The following is a 20,489-nucleotide window of genomic DNA, read 5'->3' as shown; positions in this document are numbered from 1 at the left end:
AATCAGATTAGAAAGATAGGTTATAAACAGTTTAAAAACAAAAATCTAGGTGAGAGATGATGAGGGCCTAGGCTAAGGAGATGGATAAGTAGACATAAGGCAGCAGATACAAGCAGGGATGTGCTAGAGCTAGCTTATACTGGCTCTCAACAGCCAATTATTAAATTTTCATCATGGGCATTTGCTTTTGGAAATCCATATATCGTGCTGTCTAAATTTAAAGTGATGGAGAGGGGTGGCCGGGTAGCACAGCGAGTAAGAGCACCGGCTCCAGTGTTGAGAAGACCTGGAGATCGAATCCCGGGCTCAGACACTTAGCACCCACCCAGAAACACTGGCCATGTAACCTTGAGCAAGTAAGAGCACAGGCTCCAGTGTCGGGATGACCTGGATCAAATCCGGGCTCAGATACTCAGCACCACACCCAGAAATAACTGGCCATGTAACCTTGAGCAAGTTACTTAACCCCCATTGCTTTCAAAAAAAATAAAGTGATGGAGAAAAATGCTAAATGACAGAAACTGAAGTGTAAAGGCTACTGTACATACTTATGGGGTAGGGGGGAAAAGGTAGCGAAGGTTGTTAAACACTTGTCTACACATTCTTGGATACAGAGATATTGTGGTGTTATAAACTTCCAGATCTCAAATGCAGATGCAGGATAAAGAAGAGTGGGGAGTTGAGGATAATACCAAGATGATGGATGTCTAAGATTCAAAAGATGGTGCTACTCTTGACAGACATAGGAAAGTTCGGTGTAGAGGGGAGAATCTGGAAAATGTGGAGTGAGCTCCATTTGGCGTATGTTAAGTTTAAGATGTCTCTGGTATATTCATTTTGAAATGTCCAGTATGAAACTGTAGTTTGGGAATGGGGCTCCATAGAGAAACTTAGGCTGGAGAGGTAGATCTGGGAGTCATATGCAGAAAGTTGATAATTACACCCCTGGGTACTGAGTTCATGCAGAGAATACTGCTAGAGAAGAAGGCCTAAGAGATCTCTCTTTGGGTACACCCACAATTATGGAGTAATGTGGACCTATCATTTCATTCTCACTTAAAATGGAAAAAACATAAGCAACCAAAATACAGTTGTTTAAAACATATCTTTTCTTCAGGTAGATTTTTGTTATCATCAAGATCTGCTAGATCTCAGGTTTTTTTTTAACAGATTTTTATATCAGATTACTCAGTATGAGACCTCTCCCCCTAAAGCAGCTACAAAGAATATATAGATAAAATTTACATTTTAAAATATTATCAAATCTGCCTCTAACAGATTAACAAATCAAAACTTAACTACAAATGTTATTTAAGCATCATTCCTCTTTAAAATCAATTCAGTAACAAATATCGTGGCTGAGATTACAAATCAGGATCATCAACAACCTCAGTTTCTATTCATTTTCTTTCTGAAAAATTTCAATTTTGTTGCTATACTAGAGGTGATATTTAAGATATACTCCATTTACCTGGAACTCAGCTAATAAGCAACCTCATCCATCTAGAAGATAGCCAAGATATATGGTAGTAAAATACAAAGAGAAGTAACAAAGTCTATTTTACTCAAGGGGCAAGGAGAACCTCAAGCCCACACTCAGTTTTTTTCTTTACTTTTGCTTTACATGTAATTCTAACATGCTGGTGATCTTGTTTTAAGGTCACAACTGATTCAAATGAGCAATTTAGGAAAGGTTCTATTATAGGTAGGAACTCTGACAACAGCAAGAAATCACCACTTACTGATATGACAAAGAACAGAGGGAAAAGGCCAAGAAGGAAAAAAAAAAAAAGGAACTGAATAAGCAGATGATCTTAGAGGTGCACAATTCTACAGACCTCAACAGGTCCTGAAGAGCAGTATAATCGTCAATGTTTCTAAGAACAATCCAGTGTCTACACTGGCAGACACCTAACCTAGGTGGAAGATGGATGATGATTCAACAAGGGAGACAGAAGCAGCGGTCAGAAAGTAAGCAAAGGACTGAAAAGTCATAGTAACCTAGGAAGGAAGAAAAGGTGCAGAAAATACCACTGGATTTAACAGTTAAGACAACACTGGTAAATTCTGAGAAAGTTTCACTGGAGGATTAGGCTAGATTATAGGGTGTTGAAAAGTGGGGGGGTTGTAAAGAAAAAAAAGGAAGCAAATAGTCCTAAAAATATTTTTTCTAGAATTTTCACAATGAAGAGAAAAAGATATAGGATAAAACCTAAGAGGACAGGAAGGATTTTGTTGTTGTCTTAAGGATGAAGGGAGGTGTAGGGTTGTTTGTGGACAGTGAAGACAAAGCCAGTGGCCAGGAAAAGAGACCAAGGGCAGAAAGAAAAAAGGATACAAGTAAAGGGAGTAATCTTGGAAAAGTCAAGTCAGGCAGTCAATAAATATTTATTAAACATTTAGTATGCACCAGGTACTCTGCTAAGAGAAAGGAAAAGGAAAAGCAAAGGGTCACCTCCTTCATCCCCTGGGACTCTGGTAAAACATGCTTGGTGAGGGATAGAATGGTTTTGATTGCTTTAGATAATTTTTTTAATGCTGAATTTAAAACTCCTCCCTCCAAAAAAAAAGCCCTACCATACATAGTTCCATGTACAAAGTAGAACAAAACAAACTATTATATGTGGAAAACACAAATCACTATTTATTAAAAACAGCTTTCTTGGTAGAAACATTCTTAAGTCCAGAGCTGGGAGATAAGGGAAGTCATTATAAATGACCTTGATTTTCTCGGCAAAGTAAGAAGCAAGGTTATGTAGAGAGAGGCAGAAATGGTATCAGTGGCTTGAGAGTATCAGAAGTTACCAATAGCTTCTTTTCGGACTTTGATAGAGATGAATAAGAAGGATTATAATGCAGACATCAGGGCCTAATTAAGGGTAGATAATGGGAATTTTTAACAGATCCAGTCTTTATCTTTTCAGTATCCTGTCAATCTTTTACCCTGGATCATCCTCTTCATTGGCCTAGTCTTTTCCCTTTTTGAACTGCTGAAAAGATAAACAATCAAAGAAGTCAAGGGTGGAGGATAGTATCTTGTTGAATCTATTAATGATAGGATTGAGACAGTGAAAGGCAGATATGAGAACAGAATGGCAGAACAGAGATGAGGAGCTGGGAAAAAAGAGGAGGATAAATATAAAGAATAGGTTTAGGACAAACGAGTAGACAGAAAGGACAGAACGACAGAAGACTCTGAACAGAAAGGAAAATTCAAAATCTTGGAAAATTTCTGGATGATGATGAGGTCTAAATGTAATCACAACCTGTAGGTAACTAAGTAAAGATGAAGATATGGCAACTGAGAATGTTAATGACCTAGGATGGCAAACAATTCAAAGGATAAAAGCTTGAAAAAATGTAAAGGTTTTTGGTTATTTTTTTTTAAAGAATGGGGGTGACCTAAACATCATTGTAAATATTAATAATAAGGGCAGGAGTGGGAATGGAAAGGTTTGTAAAGCCACATAACAAATGCATGAAGTTAAGTTTCATATAGCAAGGCTAACCTTTCAATTTATTTCACATGTAGTCTTGATAGTTTTATCAACACAGATGCACAATAATTGATTTTGATAGGTTTTGAAAAGCAGGTAGAGAGGCAACTAGATGGCACAGTGGATAGAGGGATGGGGCTGGAATCAGAAAGACCTGAATTCAAATCTAACCTTGGAACATTTACTAGCTACATGATCCTAAACAAGTTACTTAGCACAGTGCCAAGCATGTAATAAGTGCTAAATAAATGTTAAGATTTTAGCTATAGTTTTATTTATGAAATAAATACAAACATTAATTACTCATAGGACCTACTGGAGTAATGTGAACATAGTTTCTAAAGAAAGGATTTTTTTTTCTTCCCTAATGGAGTCTCTAGGCTAAAACAAATTCCCACACTAGGCAGTAGTAGAAACTCAGGTTTTATAAGGCTTCAATCTGAGATTATAACGCTTTTCAAACTCACACTATCACCCAGACTGCAAGCAATGAAACATCAGTTCATTATCTTAATAGAACCAAGAGAAGTAAACTGATGAAGCCATTCAGTTGTGAAACATGCTAGATCTGTCTCTTTATTGCCAGACTACTTTGTCCTTTTATGCAGTAGAAAAAACAGTAAAATATCTATATATGGTTTATGGAAACTTAATTCACTTTCATTTGTACCCTTTTATCAGTTCATATAAAGCAGTTTTATTGTCTTCCTTTATTTCACACTGATTTATCAGTTCATTTTGGTATTATATTTCCTTTTATAGTACAAAAAATGGTGTTTTATTTCTCATGAAATTCTTCTAAAATAATATTGACTTATCCAGTAATTGCTACTTAAATGGATACTTTTACTTTCACAACTTATTATAGATATTGTCAAATAGATAAATCCCTAAATTTATTTTGTTACTTGAAAGATTAATAAAACAACATTATTTCGAAGAAAGGGATGGAAGGATAAAGATGAATTGTAACATGGATACTTAAAGACTACAGATCCAAACATCTTAAACAATACTAATGAGAAGAAAACAAATAACCTAAATGGAAAAGTCAAATTTTAATATTCAGGCAACGAATCCTCCAAATAAACCCAATACATAATAAACAAACTGAGCAAATGTTCTCTTTCAGCTTTGGAGGATACATTTTATTGAGTATTTTTTTATTTAGCTATATATATACTTTTAAGAATATGATAAATTTAACACAGTTTCAAAGTTGGCTGGATTGTGATTCTTTAGACTTCCTTTTTTTTGTTCTCTTCTATGCATTTAAAAAAAAACTAAAATGATACTCTTCTTTTTTTTTCTGCTTTATTTTTTGCTCATCACTAACACTAATTCCAACCCCTGTAATAACCTCCTCTCCCTCAAAAAAAAATCCTACATAGAACTTTTAAAAATCATGTATTAAGGAGATCTGAGTTGCAAAACCAGTTAATATTTTTATCCCAGAAACAAAGCAGAAAAGAACCTGCAAAAAAATGAGGAGAGGATGGAATGACACCTCAAATACAATAACATGGCAATGGAAGATAATAAAAAGCTCAACTTTTGTATTCTAGAAATCCTAACTTTCTCAGGGGACATAGGGGGAAAAAGTAATGTGTAAGTATACCACCTATAAGAGGAAGAACACAATTCATAAGAACCTAGATGGGAAGAGAAATAAAAGTAAATGAAAACATCTTCAGAAAAAGCACCATAAGAGAATCTTAAGAGATTAGATAGAATTTAGGGACAGAGGAGAGGATTTTTGAATCATACTCTTTTCTGGGAAAGAAAATGAAAGGGTCAAAAGACAGAAGAAATAAAGAGAACAAGAAAGGAACTAGTTAAATAAATCAAAGAACTTGGGATAGGGAAGGTAAAAAGAAAAAACTAGGTGAATCAACTAGAATTGAATTAATATAAGCAAAACAACTTTCAGGGGACAGAATGATTATTAAAAGAGGAAAGATAAAAATCAGTACGAAGGAAATAAATGGAAGAAATTATAAAACTTAGAAGTATTATCTTAAATATCAATTGATAAAGTAACACAATAAAATGAAAAAGAATAGCAGAACATATAAGAAACCAAAACCAAATAAAATGTTACATACCACAAAAACATCTAAAAAAGACACATACAAAATGAAAATGAAAAGCAAGAAACGAAATTTGCTATCAGGTAATTCAAAGAACATAAATTACAAAAATACTAATAGACAAGGCAAAAAGAAAAATTCACCATGTCGAGAAATAAACTTTATCTGCTTAAAGGCAAGACAGGCAATGAAACAATATCATTATTGGCCATATATGCACCAAATGACATAGCAGCTAAATTCATAAAGGAAAAGCTAACTGAATTTTAGGACATATATAATACTATAAGAAATTTTAATGTTCCTCTCTCAGAGCTAGATAAATCTTACAAAATAAAAAGGGAAATAAAGAATTCAGCAAACTAAGGCATGGCATATTATGAATGGGAACAATAAAGATATACACACTTTTTTCCCTTAGTATATCTTTTTTTAAAGATTATATAGGGCTCAGAAAAAATGTGTATGTATGTTAACCTATTCTACAAAAATCATTCGCAATAACTGAGAAAAAAAGCACATTTGCCAAAATTCTTTATGAAAGACAAACATGATCCTAATACCTGAAAAAGAGAAGAATAAATCAAAGCAAGGAATTAAAAGTTTTAAAATGTTAAAAAAAAAACTGTTTTTACATGAAACTGGGAAATAAAACATACAGTCAATGGGGTAAGAAATCCATCTTGCCCTACAAGAAAGTAAAGGGACAGGGGATAAGGGGGAGGGATGGGGATAGGGAAGATAGAAGAAAGGGCAGACTGGGGGAAGAGGTAATCATTATGCTTGCCATCTTGGGGTGGGGGGTAGGGGAGAGATGGGGAGAAAATTTGGAACTCAAAATCTTGTGGAAATGAAATGCTGAAAACTAAAAATGAATAAATAAATTCTGGAAGAAAAAAAAGCAAAGCAAGAATTTCAGACAAATACAAATACTGAAAAGTGATATAAAAATTGGAAATAAAATCCTAGCCAAAAGACAATAGAAATAGGTATGTGTATTTTAAATTGCATTGGCAAAAATAGATTTATATGAGGAAATACAAGGATGAATCAACATTAAGAAAAAAATTAGCATAGTTATATTTAAAACAAAAATAACAAAAACCACATAACTAATACCACATAATTAATAATTCAGACTTTTGACCAAAAAAATGGCATTCATTTATGCCCAAAACCCTAAAAATATAGGCATGGAAAAATATTTTTAATGTGATTTTTAAAAAGTATCTCCTGAAAAATAAAAGCTGGTATTTGCTATGGAGCTTTAATAGAAATTATCCCAATAAATACAAGCCTTAGCAAAAAAAAAAGTCATCTGTCCTCTCTCTTAACCTGGCATAGTCCTAGAAATCTTATGGAAAGCAACAAGAAAAAAATTAAAGATATAAACACTGGTAAAGATGAAACAATTTATCCCTAAATGCATATGACATGATCTATTTGGGAAACCCCAGGGAATCAGCAAAGTTTCAATAAAGTAGCAGGATCCAAAATAAGCCCCCCCAAAAATCACATTTCTGTTCAGCAATAGCACCCCCCAAAATAGAGTAAACTATGAAAAAAATAAATCCTATATTAAAATGTTTAAAAAACTATGTTATTTTACCAAGACACATATTATAATACCTACAGAACTGAAAGTAAATTGCTTGTTGTTGAGCCACACTAATATAAAAGTGATAATACCTAAACTAATAAAAAGATTCCAAGATGGTACAAATGCCTGGCATACATTTAATAAATGTTTGCTGACTTATCTTGGTATTCAAGGTTTCCTACTAGATAGAATCTGGTGCCACTCAATTTCTAGCTTTTATTTCATACTACAACTTTCCATGTTGCAGGGAGGGGAAAAGAACAGTAGCCTGTATAAGACTGTATAAGACAGGGAGATAACAGAACATTATGGGTGGAGTACAGCAAATTGGTCAATCTGCCTGTAATTCGGCCTGTTATCAGCTCAAGTGCCCCTTCTTCCACAAGATTTATCCTGATTCCCCTTTGACACTAGGCCATCCCCCTTTTCAACATTTCATAGTAATTTTGTATATGTTTTGTATCTTATCTCTGTTTATGTTGTTTTCCCCCAGTAGCCTATAATCTTCTTGAGGGTAGGAAATGTTATGGTTTTCTACTCGCGTCCCCAGCACCTAGGACCATACGTGGTGTATATAGTCAGTTCTGGGGTTGAAGTTGTCAAAGAGGTCCGTGGATGACAAGATATGTTAGTGATATAGAAACATAATTAGATCATTCTTGGCTTCTAAAAAGTCAATAGATTGGTTAAAAAACTGAAAAGTTGATTAGTAGGACATATTAGGAACGCAAGACCCAGAAGCAAATGAATATAGCATAATGTTGGATGAATGCAAAAACCTCAGATACTGCAGAAAGTTACTACTTGACTAGAAAGCAGTCTGATAGAAGTTAGATTTAAACCAATACCTAAAACCGTATACTTCAACAAGTTCTAAACAGACAAATGATCTACATATAAAAAGTCATTTCATAAATATATTAGAAAAACAAGGTAGGAGAAATCTTTTGCAACTATGGATAGAAGAACTCCTGGCCAAACAAAGGATAGAGAGGATCAAAGGAGATAAAAGGGGCAATTTTGTTTACATAAAATTAAAAGGCTTTTACACAAATAAAAACAATGCCATTAAAATTAGAAGAGAAGTAACTATAAAAAATCTTTTCAGAAAGTTTCTCTGATAAAAGACTGATATCCAAAATATATAGGGAAGTGGGTCAAATATATAATAAAGCTATTCGCCTATAGATTAAGGGTCAAAGGATAAAAACTGGCATTTCTCAAAAATGGAAAACCAAGTTATTAACAACCATATGGAAAATTCTTGAAATTACTAATAAAAAATGCAAATTAAAATAAGTGACAGTCCTCCACACACCCCTCATATTGGCAAAAATGACAGAAAGTGAGAACATGACAGTTGTTGGAAGGAGCTGAGAAAAGAGATCTGTGGGAGGACAGGCACAATATGCATTGCAGCTGGAGCTATGAATTGGTCCAACCATTTTGGAAAACAGTTTGGATCTATGTCCAAAAAGTAACTAAACTGTGTATATTCTCTGACCCAGTGATAACACTACTAGATCTACACCCTAAAGATATCAAAGGAAGAGTGAAAAGATGCTTATGGACAAAAATATCTGTAACAGCTCTTTTATAGTAGTAAGAAGTAGTGTGTGTGCGTGTGTGACAGAAAATATACCATGAACACATCTGAAGAAACTTGGGAGGGCTTGTATGAATTGATGCAATGCAATTTATACAACTGTAATTATAGTATGGTAGAGTAAAACAACTGTGAAAGACTGTAAGAACTCTGATCAATGAAGTGACCAACCATGACTCTAGAGGAATTATATCATGCTTCCCACCTCTTAATATCAAACTGGCAGCTTAGAGGTGAAAAATGAGATACATTTTCAGACAGCCAATTTGTACATGTATTTTGTTGACTATGCTTATTTATTACAGGGGAAGGGCTAAATCTTTTTAGATGGGGGATACTTGAGAGGCAATGAGGTGCTAGTGACAGTAATGAACAAAGGGGAAAAGAATGACAAGAGCATCAAAAAATTTAAAACAATAAAAGAGAACAGAACAGGTGCAGAGGGGAACAGACAAGTGGGACACCTTAGGAACTACTTTGCTGAATATATTTCTATTCTTTAAAAGCTGCATGTTAACAGAGATTCAGTTTCATGTTCAATACTCTCATTTTCCTTGTATATGGAAATGCTCACCTGTCAAATCCAGAAGGAAAAAACACAAATTATTTTAAAAATTCAAGGGACAGTGATAAACACTGAAGATCATCTAGAGGTTGAGAACTACTTTGGGAGAAGACTGCTTCAAACTTTGACTCAATCATTAATTTTGCAGAAAGACTGTTATGAAGGTTATATAACTTTATGTCCTTCCTTTTTTTTAAATTTTATTTATTTTTAGTTTTCAACATTTACTTCCACAAGTTTTAAATTTTTTCCCCTTCCTCACCAAGATGGCATGCAATCTGATAGAGGCTTGACACACACATTCCCATTAAACATATTTTCACATTAGTCATGTTATATAGAAGAATTAGAATGGAGGGGAGGAACCATGAGAAAGAAAAGAACAAAACAAAAAAAAGAAAATAGTCTGCTTCATTCTACATTCAGACTTCATAGTTCTTTCTCTGGATGTGAAAGGCATTTTCCATCATGAGTCCTTTGGATTGTTTTAGGTCCCTGCATTGCTGATAAGGGCTAAGTCTATCAAAGTCAGTCATATCACACAATGTGGCTGCTACTGTGTACAACGTTCTCCTGGTTCTCCTCACTTTACTCAGCATCCGTTCATGTATGTCTTTCCAGTTTTTCTGAAGTCTGCCCGTTCATCATTTCTTATAGCAGAATGGTATCCTATTCATATACTACAACTTGTTCAAGCCAGTTCCCAAATGATGGACATCCCCTCAATTTCCAATCATTGGCCACCACAAAAAGAGCCACTATAAATATTTTTGTCCATGTGGGTCCTTTTCCCATTTTTTTATGATCTCTTTGGGATACAGTCCTATATTGCTGGGCCAAAGGGTATACACATTTCCATCCACTTTTATGAATATACATTTTAAGTAAATGTACATCTTGAAGGGTTAAATTTCAGTCATCAGGATAAGTTAGCATTCCAGATGCTTCATTCCTTCAAAATGCCAGATAAATGACATAATTAATATAGTTTTGTTGTATTTCTATATCATATGATCTTAATTGAATTTGTGTTTAATCTATCTTCAACATCCCACAATTAAATATGTGAAAAGGAAGATGACTAATGAGGAAGAGAGTAAATGTGTTATCTTGGCTTCTTTCCTTTTTGAAAAGAAAGTTTCTCGTGTGAAGTGGCAACAGGAAAACAATGCATATAGTCCCCACAAAAGTATAAATGGGAAGAACAATAAAATATAACTCAACTTATGCAGTAGATGAAAAAAATTACTTTCCTCCTCAATCCCTTGAAGACATAGGAGAGTGTGGGTGTAAAATGATTCATATGCTATCAGACACCATCAAAGTGCTGGCTTTTTGTTTTTGTTTTTATCTTTGCTACAAGTGAAGCCTTGATGAGGGAAGGGCATATCTAAGGGGAAACTTTATTAAAAGTTTTAAAAGGTTTCAATTTAATGTCTTGGTCACTGATAAGTACTTTTTCAACTAAACTATAAGATTTTCTACTTGGAGCACTATCACTTGACTTAGGGCCCTGAGGTCCTTAGGGATATTTGTTTCTAAAATAAATGGGTATAAAGTAAAAGTGGGACTCCATGAGATACATTTAAAGAGGGAGCATTTTCCACACATGTGACCAGTGCAAAGGCACAGAGCAGGAACATTATTATAGACTGTGCATGGAAAGCTGATCAAAGAGAGGTATGGCTAGATCATGTCTGAGTTCAGGAGTGGGGAAAAATGGCCAATGGTCTTCAACAACATAGGTGTTTTTTTTTTTTAAGCAATCGGGATTAAGTAACTTGCTCAAGGTTACACAGCCAGTTATTTCTGGGTGTGGTGCTGAGTATCTGAGCCCGGATTTGATCCAGGTCATCCCGACACTGGAGCCAGTGCTCTTACTCTCTGAGTCACCTGGCCGCCCCTAAGCAATTGGGGTTAAGTAACTTGCTCAAGGTTACACAGCCAGGTGTTCTGGGTGGGTGCTAAGTGTCTGAGACCGGGATTCGATCTCCAGGTCAGTCTGACACTGGAGCCAGTACTCTTACTCGCTGTGCTACCTGGCCACCCCAACATAGGTGTTCTTACTGCTCTATAATGCAAACCTGGGTGACACTATTTTCCATTTGTAAAAATGGAAGCCCTTGACAAAAATTGTATCAAAATCTCTGAACAGCTGGCTAAGATCTTAAGTACTCAACTACAGTGTTTTGGCCTGCTACTGACAGGTGTTAACATAATGAACATGCCAACATTATTTATGTCGTGTCCTGCTTCACCATCTACAGGGATTTTGGAAATAAGACTGTCTTTGTCACAGCAGTTAATGCTCTGTAAGTTTTCCATTTTGTTTATTCAACCAACAAATATATTAATTTTTTGAATACCTAACCTATGTAAAAGATTTTTATGCTCTTGTTTCCATTAGAATTATGAAAATTATCAACGGACTTTATTAATAAAAATAAAATCACATAATTATGTCAATAGATAGAAGCACAAAAAGCTTTTGACAAAATACAACACCTCGTCCTGTTAAAACCACTAGAAAACCTAGAAATAAATGGAACATTCCTTAATACAAGTAGTATTTTTGTCTAAAACCATAGCTCAGAGTTCTTTTCCATAAGATCAGGGGTAAAGCAAGAATGTCCATTATAATTACTGTTTGATATAGTGTTCTAAATGCTAGCTAAAGCAAGTAAGACATGAAAATGAAGTTGAGGAAATGAAGATAGGAAAAGAAGAAACAAAGTCATCACTTTTGCTGGTGACATAATGGTTTGCTTAGGGACACCAAAAGTAAATTAAGCATTAATTGAAACAATCATTAACTTCAGCAAATATACATAATATAAAATAAATCCATCTTGCCATCCAAGAACATCAGCTTCAACTAAGAACAACTATGTACCATACATAGTCCTAGGTGCTAGGGACACAAAATACTTAAATCACAACATTTCCTACCCTCAAGTGAATTACATTCTACCAGCAAAAACAAAATGAACAGATGTTAGATATGAAAAAATACAAAATTAGTACAAAATGGGGGGGGGGGGAGTGACCTAGTGACAAGGAAGAATCAAGATAAGTCTTGTGGAGGAGGTAGCACTTGAGCTGACTGTTTAAGGGAAGCTAAGGATTCTACAAGGAAGCTATTAGGAGGAAATACATTCTTGGGATTGGGAGGAGGAGGAAGGTAAAAGTAGCCTCTACAAAAGCACAGAATTCATAATACCCCTCCTAATTTACCCCTTTTCCCAAACTTCCTTAACTACTATTGAGAGTTCCACTCATATATATATATCACTAACCCAGGCTTACAAATTATGCATTTTCCTCAATTCATTCATCACTCTTACTCTCCCCTGCATATCCAATCACTTGCTAAATCTTAATCATTTCTATCTCCACACCTCTAGTATATGTCCATTCTTTTCATGCTAGTTCAGGCCTTCATCACCTTGCACCTAGACTATTGCAATAGCCTCCTAATCAGTCTCAAAGTCTCTCCCCATTCCAATGCATCCTTCACATAGCTTCCAAAATAATTTTCCTAAAGATCATTTCTGACCTTGTCATCCATCCCCTACTCAGAAAACTCCAGTGGCTCCGCATTACTACTAGGATCAAATATAAATTCCTCTGCTTAGTATTTACAACTTTAACAACCTATCCCTTCCTTATCTTTTCAGTCTTCTTACACATTACTACCTTCAAAGTCCTCTATAGCATGTCAGTACTTAGATGTTTGCTCTTATTTATACCCTGTTTCCATACCACTGCACTGGCTATCCCCCCTATTCCTGAAGTGCTCACCTTCTTCACCTCTACCTCTTAGACTCCCTGCCTTGTTTCAAGATTCAGTTCAATAAATAAATAAATAAATAAAAAGACTCAGTTCAAGCACCACCTTCTCTACATGAGACCTTTCCAGGTCACCCAAGCTACTAGTGCCTTCCCCTGATGGGTTACCTTGTATCTATTATATATTATCTTATACCTATCTATATACACACATGTTATACTGCTGCATGTCCCCATAAAAACATAAACTCTTGGAGGACCCAGGAGTGTTTTTATCATTTTCTTTGTATCCAGCTCCTAGCATACAGTAAGGCTTCCAAAATGCTTACTGCTTGTTGATTGATTGATCTAAGTTTGGTTGAATAAACCTAAAGATAAGATACAGTCAAGGAAATTTGTATTTTGTTCTAGAGGATACAGGTAGCCATTTAAATGGCAGAAAATAGAGAAAATAAATTTTTGTTCATTGAAAGAAAATTACATTTAAAAAATAATCACTGTATAGACAAAAATCACTTAAAATATCTGGTTCTGTTTTGTGGCTTTCAGGGACTATATCAAAATAGTACTACATGCTATATATACTACTATATATACTATACCAATCATCTATTATATTGTGAGCACCACACATTTGAATTCAAGGACCTTTTGCAATAATAACTCATGGCCCACAGGCTGGGAACCACTGGACAATAGTTCCCACTGCAACTGTTCAACTCTGCCCCAAGCCATCATTATCGACTTCCTACTCTTTCAAACACTAAGATGATTTGACCTATCTGACTAGAAAGATCGAAGACATCTAGAACTTCCTAGATTCCAAAAGTCTCCATGTCCCTATCTATTGTCAGTAGTCTCAAAGGAAGATACAGTCCTTTTTGCAAAGATCATGTACCCCTTGATCCTATTCCCTAGAGTTTCCTTCAAGACCTTGCTCCATCAAAAATCCCAACCCTCTCTTCTATCTCTAAAGACTGCATGACTGAAGTCTACAAACCAGGTCATTCCTTGCTAAAATATTCCTTTGTCCTACCCCCATCCTCAAGTTACCTTCTCTTTCTGGTTCCCTAGTGATATATTTCTATAATAACAGTCTAGAAGAACATTCCCAGACTCACTTCTTTACCACCAACTTTCCATTTTATTATACATAATTGTCTATCTCTCCCTTCCCTGTTTGACTACAAGTTCCTTAATAGAAGTACCTATTATTTTTTAAAATCCCTTATACCCATGAACACAGAGTAGCTTACACACAGTAGTCACTAAATAAATGTCTGCTGAATTGAACCCTGACAAATTAAACTTACAAATAAGCCAAAGAGAATAGGATAGATGTAGGTATGAGTAAGGTGGCTAAAGTATGTTACCAATAGTTTGTATCCAAGAAGATAATGCACATAAGATATTAAGAACATATATGGCCCCCAAAAAAGAAATTACATAGGTCATATATTAAGAATGTGAAAGACAAAAAACTTGAAAGCCCACATGGTATGCTGGTATGCTTAGACAGATAACAAATTAAAGGAAGGCCTCCAGTGTTTTATGTATTTCCTCTACTGAGAGATTTATGGGAAAATATGTAGAAGAATCATACTGGAAGAGAAGTCATGCACAAGTAATGATATGCATTGATAGCAGGTATAATTCATACCAATGACATAATGGACCCACCAAATTACCAAATTAATGAAGCTTTACTGAAGTTCCAAATTAGCTGAATTTTAAACCTTTCTATTTAATGCATCTCCCTAATCTAGAACCCATAAATGAACACTATCCCTTAAAGAAAACTAGCTTCAAAATTGTCTTAAATCATCTTTTATTCTCTCCAATTTTCATCTGGTCTTATCAATCTTAACACTTTGTAATAGCAAAAATTTCACATTAAATCTAAATTATGATAGGAACCTGTTAAATACCTGTTGAATTAAATTATTTTCTAGCACAGTCCTTGTTGTTATATTGCAAAACATGTCTAACTCAAAATTAACTTTCTTGGTGCATTAGTTATAATAAAGTGAATATCTCAACTAAATCAAACCTATTAGGCTAGGCAATTTGAGGCAACTACAAATACAGAACTGAAAATCAACCTTTTGTACTAGGTAATATTTCAAGTAAACTGTTGGTACACAATTGGGTGCTAGCATACTGTTGGGTTTTCATTTTCCTCAACTTGCATAATTTAACTGTATGATTTTAAAAACTGATTCTTTGGCAATTTTAAGTTTGTTATAATATACCCAGAGCATATGTGTATGTAATATAGCATGCTCAACATGTAAGATTATTCAAAAAAAGTTAAGTTCATTCAAAATTGGACAGTTTCTAGCATAAAAATGAACATTGTAAAAATCTAGTTTTCAAAGTATAGGAAATAATAAAAATTAGAAATCTTATGTGACTTATATTGTCAGCAGTTCATTTTCTAAAGAAATGGTACTAAAACCACAATTTTAAAAGAGCTCATGTACCTAAAATAACTTCTACTTGTTTATGTAATGAGGATATGGGTCTCTGCCATGACCACAAAAGCAGTCGTCTGGGCCCCTTCTTCTAGGGTTTTTAGTGTCTTCTTAAAGCCTCTCTAGGAATTATAAGTCATTAATTCTAATTCTCTCATAAGAAAACTGACAACTGAGAGAAAAAAAAATCATAAAATGTAAAGTGTTGAAAAGGACCTCAGAAACCATCTAGTCCAAATGGGACCCAAAAAAGAGTCCCCTCCAAAGCATTCCTGACAAATGGTAATCAGTCTTTGCTTGAGGACCAGCAAAAACAGAAAGGCTGGGTAACTTACTTAAAGTCACACAGGCTGCAAGCAAGTAGCAGTGTCTTCTGACCCACCCACCAATCCTCCAACTTCAAAACCTTTCCATTCCTTGTTTATTTCCAGTTTGTGGCATATTTTGAGAATGGGCTGCTAAAATATTGACAAGTAACTAAGTCATACCTGAAAAAACTGAAAGCCATTTGAAACTACCTGACAAGAAAAAATATTATGATAAAATGTTAACACTAAAAAATACTAGATCTGAATATAGATATGGGGAAACCTAAAGCAATTAACTGAATCTATAATCCACAAATGAATTATAGGAAGGATGAATAAGAATCTCACAAGATTAAAAAGGTACAAGGAGGTTGTGATCTGCATCACTGAAAATAATGTCCATATCAGTGAGATCAACTAATCAATCCAAACAAAGACTCACTTCAGTACTGGAGTCCATGAATAGTTTTCAAACTGATTATGTTTGTTGTTTTTTTATAGGTAGCACAACTTAAAAGCATAATATAATAGATATCAACCTGAAAAACCAGTCAATTTCTTTCAACCTCCCCCCTTAAGATTTCAATGAAGAACCAAAAGAGCAAGTCAATCTTGAAACCAACAGGTCCTCTCATTTGATCCATTTAAATGACAGCCATGTAGCTTATTAAAGGACACCCTGGGGAACACAGAGAAGGAAACAGGAATGAATTAAAACATAATTATAGAACAGGCACTACCCCACCAAAAAAAATGGGGCAGCAAGATGATATCTGAAAACCTTAAGACCACCCCTTACTAAGGCAAGGAATGACATATTCTTTTTTTTTTTCCTTTTGGAGGGCAATTGGGGTTAAGTAACTTGCCCAAGGTTACATGGCTAGTTTTTTTTGTGTGGGTGTTAAGTGTCTGAGACCAGAACCGAACTCAGGTCCTCCTGACTCCGGGGCCGGCGCTTTACTCACTGCGCCACCTAGCCGCCCCAGGAATGACACATTCTAAAACAGGAGGAGGAAAGGGCAGGGAAGGAATACAACCAAGGATTATCATTGGAGAACCTCAGACATAATCTTCAGGCCATGGCTAGGAAAAATATGAAGAAAGTCTGCAAAAATATGGTTAAGAGGCTGTACCTGAGAAGTGCTCACTTGCATATTATTACACCAAGTTTTCAAAAATTCAATCCACTGCATCTATCTCCACTCCTTTCATCAAGCAGCCTTGGCAAACTGAAGATCAGGTGTTTTATAAAAAGAAAGAGAAGAAACTAGCTCTGTCAGAAGTTCTTTACCATTAAGATCACAGGTATAGATGAACTAATCAACAGCTAGGCTAATTTCTAGCTTGGAAAACTCTAGGCAAAGATGATTCCAGGCATAGAGGATTTCAGAAAAGCACAAAGTGAGGTACTAGGTAAGTGGAGCACCTCTAAGATAGAATTACTACATAGCTAGAAAGTCCAGACCCAAGAAACCAGATTTTTCCAGATTCTGACACTCCCCCTACAGCAAATCACCAGAAAGAACAATTTCTTAAAATAATAAAATTCAACACCCCTCCACTTTTCATATACGGGTTACTGAGATTTATTAAGTAATTATGTTTTATGCCTATGCCAATACATATACAAGTCTATATCTATACTTTTAACCAATAACACTGAAGCATCTTTTGGGGAAAATTAAACTACAAAGAAGAGCTCTTTTCAAATATGTGGAAGAAGTATTAAATTGGCTCTGTAAGACAAAACTGATTTTGTCTTGCAATCTACAATGGGTTAGTGATTTCTGTTCAACCTAAAGATAAATTTCCTTTAATCTTCTATTAGACATTGTAAGTATGATGACTAGAAAGAAGTATTATTATGAACTTATGCAAAACAAAGTAAGAAGAACAGCAAAAAAAGGTACAAAATGACCATGACAACATAAAAATAACAACAATCAAAACCTACTGCTATGAAATTATGACAAAGCTTGAACCCAAAGATGAAATATATGTATGCACTTCCACCCCATCTTTGGAGCATTCAGGGATTAATCTTTTCCTCTCCCACTCCTTCATTTACTAGCTCTCACTGAAATCTGGCTTCCTCCATTGACACAGCCTCCCTAGCCACTCTTTCCAGTACTGGTTGCACATTCACTCATTCCCCTCTGCTCACTGGTCAAGGCAGGAATTGGATTACTCCTTGCTCCCCATTGCCACTTCCAGGTTTTACCCCTACCTTTACCATTCAGAAATCTCTCTTGCTTTGAAGTTCGTGCCATTCATATTTACTACCCAATCAAAATCCTGGTAGCTACTTTCTATAGAATCCCCAGGGTTACTCTTACTCTCCCTTCCTTCCTCAATAAATTTGGTACATGGCTCACAATTTTTATCTCTTCCTCAAATCTTGCCCTCATACTAGGGGACTTAACATACATATGACCTACCACTGCTAGGTCTACATCCCAAAGACACCCCCCACCCAAAAAAGGGAAGAAAATACCTATCTGTACAAAAAGATTTATAGCAGCTTTTTGTGAGGCCTAAAAATTGGAAATTGAAGGGATGTCCACTGATTGGTGAATGGCTAAACAAGTTGCGGTAAACTGTTGTAATGGAATATTTTTGTGCTATAAGAAATGACAAGCATGAGAATTTCAGAAAAACTTGGAAAGACTTAGATGAACTAATGCATAGTAAAGTGAACAGAACCAGGAGAACATTATACATAGTAACAGCAATACTGTGCAATGAAGAACTATGAATAACTTAGCTATTATTCTCAGCAATACAATGATACAAGACGATCCCAAAGGACTAAATACTATTCGCCTCCAGAGAAAGAACTGAAATTGAAGCATGCAATTTTAACTTTCATTCTTTTTCTTGAGTGTTCAATATATAATTAGTCCTACAAAATGCCTAATATGGAAATGTTTCACATAATTGCACATGTATAATCCATATCTGATTGCTTACCCTCTCAAGGAGGGGAGAAGATGGAGGGACAGAATTTGGAACTCAAAAGCTTTAAATAAAAATGTTTTAAAAATTGAAAAAAAATTACCTCTCCCTCAAATATCCTAACCACTAAGTTCCTCAACCTATCACTTCCCAAGAGCTCCTCATCTGAGCCACACACAAAGATGGTCATACCTTTCATCTTGGACTATTCACAAATATAGCACCTCCAGGTACAAGAATTACAAAATCCTCTTATCCAACCATAATTCATTAGCTTTCTACCTATTCCCCTTCCTTCTCTTACCAAACTCAACTCTTCCTAGACTGTTCAATTTTCTCTCAGGTCATCTCCCCATTATCTCCTTGTACCCCTATCCTAACTGCTTGGTGAATCAATTCAACTCAAATTCAACTCTTCCTCTCTTGAATCCCTACCCTCTTATCATATCACCAATTCTGTTCTGTCATCCCTAAGCCTTGGATCACTCACTAGTCACTTCCTTTACTTTTATACACATGCTATGGTACAAAGGAAGGAAAAAAAAAATCACTCTGAAAGGGTCCACAACAAATTTATGTCAGTTTTGTTACTGGGCCCTCAATGCTGAGAGGCAATTTTATTATACCTCCCTTATCAATTCACTATCAAATAAATACTCCACAGTGGCTCTTCTAAACCTTTTCATCTCTCCTCAAGGTTCCCCCAGCTCCCCTTCTCCCAACCTCTCAGCAGAGATCCTTGCCACATTTTACCAAAGGAAAATTGAGGCCATTTGCTGTGAACTTCCTCCTCTCTCCTCTTTCTCATCTCCTATTACTCAGATGCTTTACATCACTATCTCTTCCTTCACGCCTATCTCATATGATAAAGTGGCCTTATTCCTTCTCAAAGTTGACCTCTCTACTTGTTCAAATGATCCCTCTCCACCACTTCTCCTTCAACAAACTGTTCCCTATGTCATAAATACTTTTATCATTTATATTAATCTCTCCCCCTCTACTGGCTCATTCCCTACTTCCTATAAAGATGCCCATATTTCCGCTAACCAAAAAAAAAAAAAAACCACTTGATCCTACTATCCATGCTAAACTATTACCCAGGGCTCCTCATTCTTATGTAAAAAGTATATGCTTGTATATGTGAAACTATGTACTCATCTGAATATGTACACATATAAGCAACAAAAGGCAATGAAGAATGAGAGAAACTTATAACCAAGATTTTAAATTTTTTTTTTAAATGGGGGGATTTATCAGGAAACAACTGTGTCAAAACAAAATGCAAAATCAGTAAGATAAAACTGGCTATAATACAATTCTGTTAAGTGGCAGACCAGTCTGATACCTCACATACTTCATCAACCAAGTTTACACATTAAGCAACAAAGAAAGCTAGAGCAAGGCAGATCAGCACTTTAAAAAGGGTCATAATGAAAGAACACCAAAACCTTTTAATCAGAAAAGCTCAACATGAAGCAGAATGAAACCAAATGTGTGGGCACCAGAAATGTACTAGATAATTTTTCACATGCTAAAAAGACTTAAGATGTTAAGCAACAAACCCAGACTGTACCACCCCTCAAAAGCTCTAAACTTATTCTGAAA

At 35.3% G+C, this 20,489-nt stretch overlaps 1 protein-coding gene across 3 annotated transcripts in view; it reads right to left on the bottom strand.

The window, feature by feature from the left end:
• Positions 1–20,489, bottom strand: part of SFMBT1 (Scm like with four mbt domains 1) — a 184,696-nt gene that overhangs the window by 85,934 nt on the left and 78,273 nt on the right. The window lies entirely within an intron of this gene.

This window comes from Petaurus breviceps, unplaced genomic scaffold, assembly GCF_028583685.1.
Source record: "Petaurus breviceps papuanus isolate PSGF00001 unplaced genomic scaffold, PetGlider_PUasm1.0 227, whole genome shotgun sequence".
NCBI classification, from domain to species: Eukaryota; Metazoa; Chordata; class Mammalia; order Diprotodontia; family Petauridae; genus Petaurus; species Petaurus breviceps.
The sequence above is the reverse complement of the archived record's forward strand: the minus strand, read 5'-3'. Positions and strand labels throughout refer to the sequence as shown.